Raw genomic sequence first — 7,756 nt, 5'->3', positions numbered from 1 at the left:
ATTTTTTTTTTGATGCCGTGTTCTTGAATATATTTCTTAAATGTAAGAAAAAATAAAACATAATTTTTATAAAATGTCTAAAATGATTTTTCTATGGTTGTTTAAATATCTTTTTTAATCTTTTTTGAAAACTTCAAAAAGTTTCATGATTACCTCATATTTGCATAAACGTCTTCAAGCGTTTCAAAATGAATATTGTAGCAATTTTTCACTGTATCAGTTTTAAAAAAATACAATTTTTTGATAAAGCGCTTAGTCATTTTTAAAGGTTAAAATGACGAGAAAGTTGAAAGAATAATCTTTAAAGAATGAAAATGAAACTGAAAGAACGACTTTAAAATCTTTTGTTATATGTTATCATTTTTTCTTGTTTATAATTATAATTGTAATAGATGTTAATTCAACATTGACAAAATGACTCTGGATCTCATAACCAATTCGAAGTTGCTGCAGCTGCCACCGCCTCCCTCCCTCGCTAATGCATTTTGTTTACCGTTTGCACTTCTTATTTCAACGTTAAATAAAGTCATTTTATAATTGGCATTAGCTTACGCATTCATTTTCGTCTGTGTCACAATTAAAAGACACGCATAAACTTTTTTAAATCATTATTTATAATTATAAACAGGATTGAAACCGTTACTAATGTAATTATTGTAATTATTAATATAAATATAAGAGTTACTAATTTAATAATAACAAATATTAATACAAATACAATAACAAGTTTATGTTTTCTAAAGTTTCTATAATAAGCTTCTTTCGAGACCCAGGTTGACTTTTAAATAATTTATTTTTGAGTTTTACCCCGAATGCTAAAGATTTGAACCAAATATCTTTTAAACTTTATTCGACGGTGAAAGATGACTTGCATAATTGCTCGGCAACATAACTTTTTTTTTTTTGTTGGGCTGTAGATTTATTTTTGAATATAACTTTTATTAAATTCTGGTAGTTAATTTAATTGGTTGTGTTAATACTAGTTCTGAATAATGTAATGCAATTACTTCAAACTATGGGTTGATAAACCAAGTTAAAATAAAAACAGTATTATATATACAAAAACTATTTTTAATTATTCAAAAATTTAAGTATGACACAATTAAATACCATATATAAATATGTTATTATTTTTAAATAATATAATATATACTACTAATATAGTAGTTCAAACTTAATACACAAATTTGTATCATTTATATACATGTGGCCGAATATGTTTTAATATTCACGTGTAAGTTTTACTAGACCATATCATAATTCTTATTTATAAACTGAAATTTAAGCATTAGTAACCCTCTTTTATTTAATTTGTATTTGTTAATCGAATGATTAATGATTAATCGATTATCAACAACGCTTCTTTTGCAATTCTCACAAAGGTATAACAGTCCACGCTACAGTTTAATAATATCAGAAAAATGCAGAATCAATCGCATGTTTGAATACAGTAACTTGTATTTAATTTTGATTGTAATAGATGAGTGCGAGCGAGTTCAACTGTTTGAGTATCAAAGTGAATAAACATATCTCCTTTAAAATTCTCAATATCAGCTCTACAAACAATACATCGTAAAGTTTGGTTATTTTTTAAACATGTGGCAATATAAGTCCATGCACACCTACCGCACATCACTGAATGGTGACAAGGGTAAGTAACTGTCAGTGCCTCGTATTCGTAACAAACAAGGCAACTATTTGAATCCGAAGATAGCTGATCTTCATTGTACTGTTTTTCTTTGCATTTCGACATGAGGTATGATAATTCAAAAGAGTTTAACTGCAATAAAGACTCCATTGTTTGAGATAAGTATCTTTTGGAAACCATTGTTGCTGTGCAATAAATTAACGACGATAATATAAGTTGAATAAAACAAAAAAAGATAACGTAACTTAATACTTCCTTTCCACACTTTATAAAAGTCCATTCACTGATAATGTAGTTTAATATAAAAATGAACGGAGCAAGTAAACCTAACAAAGAGTGATGTTTGAACAGAAGTTTAATTTGTTTTATGACGACCATCTTTTCCATGACAACTAATCCAATGCGAACAATATAATATCTAAAAATAAAAGTAAATGATTTTTTTTTAATTTTTAGAATATTTTTTAAAATATTATTATAATATGTTGGTTATTTTGTTAACTGTTCGTCGCCGAATACGCACTTTAAAATCGATAAAGCTTTAAACTATTTGCTAACAGTTGTTTAAATATTATCATAGCTATAAAAAATCATTTTTGTAGCCTGTCTTCGAAGACTTTTCTTACAATACATCCAATTACTACAATTTGTTTAGTAACAATCTCGTGAGCAATCGCATTTGTTTATTTTGTTTATCTTATTTTATTTATAGGCGATTTTTCTGATCTATTGTTATAAAAAAATTTACTCATTATTTTTTCTAATTTAGTTATGTTTATTTTAAAAAGCGTTTGGCAAATCAAGACTTTTTAATTTTTTTTAGAAAAAGCAAGTTGATTTTATCTTTAGTTACGCACTTGCAATTTTACGTTTGACGATAATTTGCTGTACAACTTTGTGCGGCATAGATTAGTTTGTATGCTTTTATTATTTTATTTTTGTTGCGCTAAATTTTTTTAATTTTTAATCGATTTTAAGTGTTTAAGTTTAACCTAAACACTTAAATTCGAATAAAAATTAAATCGATTAAAAAGATTTAAGGGGATGCATACCCCTCCCCTTCCCCCTCCCTGTTTTTTTTCGTATAACCTTGTATATTTTTCGTGAAATTTTCGTATATTTTTAAGCGTATATTTAATTTAAACTTAACCACCACCAGAATCTGAAAGTCCTAAAAATATCTTAGAAATTGAGAAGCTTTTTTTCTTTTTTTTTCTTTTTTTTTGGGAAACGCAATGATGGAAAAATACAAAAATATTTAAATAAATTTAAATTCCTGGATCCGTCACTGGGTTTTTTTTTTATGTTAAATTTTCGGCCTCCTCAAATTTTCTTTCTTTTTTCTGTATGAAAAATGGCCTTAAAACTCTTGGAAGCGAAGTTTACTATCAGTGAATCTTTCATATAACTTTTTGCGCCGGTCAATAATCTTTCCTCAAAATTGAATATAAAAATTCTGGTAAAAGTTACGAGTTGAAAACAGAAACGGTGGACTAAAAAAAATACGCTAAATCTTAATTTAGTAAATGGGGCTTTTATTATTTCATTAATTTAAAATACTTGTAGGTATTATGCTTTAGTTAGTTATATATGGACATGTAACACATCTTACAAAATCCTGAAGTTTTTTAAATGAATATTTTAGTCAATTGCAACCAAATTTTATATTTACACTCGCGTTAAATATCATAGAAATTACAAATACCGGTTAACTTCCGCTCAACATCAATAAATAAAGTTGATCAGTCAAAATTTCAAATGGCTAATACTTTTGAATCACCACCATCTCAATTTGAGTTTTCATTATATCAACTATCAAAATCTATTTTAATACCATCATCATCAACTACATCGTCTAGGTCTACTGTCTTCTGAATCTACACCAACAAGCATTTAGCATACGTCATATAGCATTAGCTCCAAAGTCGACTTAAACTTTTGTCTGCTGGGTAGTAAAGTTTTAATAAACCTTCAACAAGTCAAAAATTGTGAAGATACCAGTGTAAAAAATTTAAAAAATGCTAGATTTGGCTTTGTCAAATATAAATGCTAAAACGTTATGTAAAAAAACCGATTTTTTTTTTTGCACCATTAAGTGCCGCATAAGTAACAACTCAACTGCACAAGGCACAACTCAACTGCAAAAGTGATAACTCTGCCTTTAGAACCTCTCAACATCTCAATTATTACATCTTATATAATCACAAGAATAAAAAGAAGTTTAATTGTTTAACTTATTATTAGCTGTTCTTTTTTAATTAAGTGTTCTTTTAATTATCCTACTGAGTTGCATATTTCAGTCTATCCAAATAAATGGGTGGTATAAAACAGTTTTTTATTTTCAGTTAAATTAAGTTTCTTAAAAAACTTAAAAAAAATATTTGATAGTTTTAAAACAAAATTCTCTACAACTTTGAAAAAAAAATTATTATTTTTTTTCCTGTAAACTTTATCGATAAGCTGCGTTAAAAATTTTAAACGGAACATAAAGATTGTTGTGAACATTAAAATTCAAACCGCAAAAGATGAAAAAAAAAACGGCTAAAATGATGAATAAAAGATTGCTTCAAAAGATGAATAGAAAGATGACAGAAGTGTTGAGTGATGACTACAAAAAAAAAATTTAATTTTGATGACTACAAAAAAAAAATGTAGATGGCTACAAAAAAAAAATTTGATTTTGATTTAAATTTCATTAAATTTAATTTAAAGAAATTAAAATAAAAAGAAATAATAAACGATTGAAAAAAAAGACAAACCATAAATCGAAGATGGCAAATCGAAGATGACGAATGAAAATGGATAAAAAAAACACGGTGTCGAATAAAAATGTTAAAAATATATTAAAAGCTGTATGGTTCTAAAAAAAGTCAAACAAACTGTAGAAAGGCAACAAAAACTTTCAAAGAACTTTTATTTAAGTTATAATAACATGAAATGATATATAATTATAAAGCCAAAATAAATAAAACAACGAATATAATCAATGTAAATATTTGAAATGTTTTTACTGGTATGATAGCAGTAACCTTTACTAATTGCATTGACAAAATTTTCAGGAATTGCAACTTCTCGAATTTATATATTGTTTGATGTATAACGGATGTAGAAAACAAATGAAAGTTTATTAAGCGGTAAACATTAAGGTAATTTTTAAGTAGCCTCTAAGCTCGTTGTCGGTAATTATAAACATTTAAACAGCTAACTAGTATATTTTATTATATAATTCAGTAAAATAATTTCTAATAAAACACACACAATTTTATACTTGATAGATTTTATAGATATATTTTTTAGAAGCATTATCGGATATAAGTATTTAAAACTTTTTTTATTAAAACAAGATAACTAAGAGAATCAAATTTTTTTAATAAAACGTTCAGTTAGCGTATCTGGTGGGAGGCTAGAGAATAGCTAGCTATAATCGTAACGATAAAGACAGCGATTTGGCCACGAGGACAGCTTGCTTAATAAGCTAAAGACCCACTGGCAATTGTACCTAGCGTCATATCGTAATAAAATCACCGTCTAAAAAATTTTTATATAACGCTATCAACCAGCAATAGGTTTGTAAATATTTTGTAGCTACAAAGCTACAATATGTAGCTAGCGACACATTGCTACAAAATCGCAATGTTTAAAGTTCAACTATTCTCATAATTATAATAACAATTTCCTAAAAAACATGCTTTTTAGGAAATTTACGGGTTTATATAACTTAAAGAAGTTCTAGCTCTTTTGATCTATTATCATGTCCAAATTAAGGACGTTTTTTAATTTTTTTTAAAACAATTTTAAACCAAACCGACTGAGCAAAATCGTAAAGTAGTTTAAAAAGAGACTTAAATTCTGTATAAACAACAACAACAACAACAAAAAACTTTCAGAAATTCTTTTAAAACACAAGCAGAAGTAGTTGTATTGAACAAAAATAAATTTTCATTTACTTAATTTCATTTAAAACCTAAGTTATAGATAGTCAAAAATGAGATTTTTGTAAAAATTTCGATTTATGTTTTACTGATTTGCCTTAACGACGTTGGGTGTAAAAATCGAGAAAAAGGTCTACCTTTTTCTCGATTAAAAAAAACAACAAAAAACAATGTTGTTTTTTGTTGTTTTGGAGAAAACTTGAATTTTGGTTCATAAATATCTTATATAATAGTTCAAAATCTGAAAAAAAACATACCTGGTTCAATACCTCATAAACCAGACAATTTTAATGATAAATAACCATTCAAAATATCGAAAACTCGCGACAGTTTTCGTATCTAAAAAAAAAACAAAAGTAATTTCAAGATTTTTTTTCGAATTAAATATTTTTTGAAAAACCATGCGACTTACAATGAAACAGGTTGTACTCGTCTTTTAATATTTGTTTTTCAGCTATATCCAATTAAATTTTCTTTCTAGTTTTTTTAAATTATGACATATCTTTATTAATTTATGCTTCAAGTCTCTAATTATCCAATTTAGACATCCTTAAGAAATTAATTCTCAGTAACGGTTGAGACGTTGGATTTAAATGACAGCAGACTCAACTTAATGAAATCTTTTATAATCGTGTTTTAATAACTTTATAATCGGCTTTTTTAATTGTCTCTTTGCATCGAGACAATTAAAAAAGGCGTTTTAAAGTTAAAAAAGCTAACTTAAAAAATAATTTGTAACAAAGTTTTTAATCATTTTTTATTATTTATTAGTTTTGATAAAAGTTGAAAGTAATTTTTCTTTAGACCTAAAAGCATAAAAGTATATTTTACGAGAAATAAAGTTTTTCTGCAGAATATCATGCATAATTTTTTTTTTCTACGTGAAAAACGTTTGTTTGTTTTTTGAATAATTTTGTGAAACTTATTTTATAATATTTTAAAATGATTAATCTTGGTAAATCTTTTTTATATCCTATTTAACTAGATTATTTATATTTAGTTAAAGTTATCACGTTTAATTGATTTATTTTCTCACTGGAATTATGTTAATATTAGCTTAACTAACTTCTTTTATGACTTGCAGAGGTGGCCATTAAAATAGAATCACAGCAAATACTAAGTTAAAAAATAAATAATAAATTAAACTACCTCTAAAATGTTCACACAAAACAATTTATATTACCAAGTGGTTTATAAAAAAGAAATTAATGCTGTAACCCACGGTGGTAAATATGCTGTATTTTCTCCCATCTGCGGATTTCTTTAAAAAAATAACCGGTTGTCGACAATCCAGCTAATAAATTTAGCTATGTGATTTATCTAAAATACCTGAGTTGTTTCCGTTAAAAGTAGTATTTTGTAGTTTAAGGATATAAATATAAGCTATTTGTTTTAAACGTGGTAGTCTCAAAAATTCAATTTTCCATTCAAAATGACGTCCTCCAACGTAGAAAAAAGTATAAATGATCAAGACTGAGTTGAGATGCAAAAGGAAACTTCCAAAATACTAACCTATGGGAATTTAAATAGACTCAGAAGTCAAACAAAATGTTGGGAACTGTCTGGTTTTAATTTGGTACGCGGAAATCGCCTTTTTACGGAACCGATTTTTGTGCTAAAAATCTACGCCACGTTTTTTGAGGTAGGGTAAACTGACCAATTTCTGGCCACTTTGCAGTTATTATTAAAAAAAAATTTCAATTCCGTGATATAAACAAACAAATTTAGATTTAAATAGGTTACTTAACAATGAATATAATTATTAAAAACTAAAAAAAAAAGTTAACATGTGTTTAAACATCAATTTTTTAGATGCTCGCTAAAAGACCAACTTCTGGCCATTTGAACTTAATTCTGGTCGCTGCTTACCTAAATCTGGCCACCAGCCAGATTTAAAATCGTTTATAAATTACGCAAAAAAACTAACGAAATCAAGAAATACAACCGAGAAATCATAATATTAATAAATTATATTACCAAAAAATAATAAGTTCGATAATCAAGTTAAATACAAAAAACAAAATAATAATTAAAAATAGTAAAAATGTTTTTTTTTTTCCTTTTAATTTTTGAACTATTCTAAGTCTTTTTTCTTCCTAGTTTTTTTTTATTTTTAATTTTATCTTTTATTTTTAATCTTTAAATTTTCTTTTTCTATTCTTCTTGAATTTTTTTT

The 7,756-nt window shown here is 26.1% G+C and overlaps 1 long non-coding RNA gene across 1 annotated transcript; it reads right to left on the bottom strand.

The window, feature by feature from the left end:
• Positions 1–1,007: 1,007 nt before the first annotated feature.
• LOC136084738 (uncharacterized) lies at positions 1,008–6,192 on the bottom strand. The gene is made up of 3 exons (XR_010640814.1): positions 5,993–6,192; positions 5,838–5,919; positions 1,008–2,066 (listed from the first exon to the last, which is right to left on the bottom strand). It is a non-coding gene; the product is annotated as an uncharacterized LOC136084738 (long non-coding RNA).
• Positions 6,193–7,756: the final 1,564 nt, after the last annotated feature.

The sequence above is a fragment of the Hydra vulgaris genome, chromosome 09, assembly GCF_038396675.1.
Source record: "Hydra vulgaris chromosome 09, alternate assembly HydraT2T_AEP".
Classification (NCBI taxonomy): Eukaryota; Metazoa; Cnidaria; class Hydrozoa; order Anthoathecata; family Hydridae; genus Hydra; species Hydra vulgaris.
The sequence above is the reverse complement of the archived record's forward strand: the minus strand, read 5'-3'. Positions and strand labels throughout refer to the sequence as shown.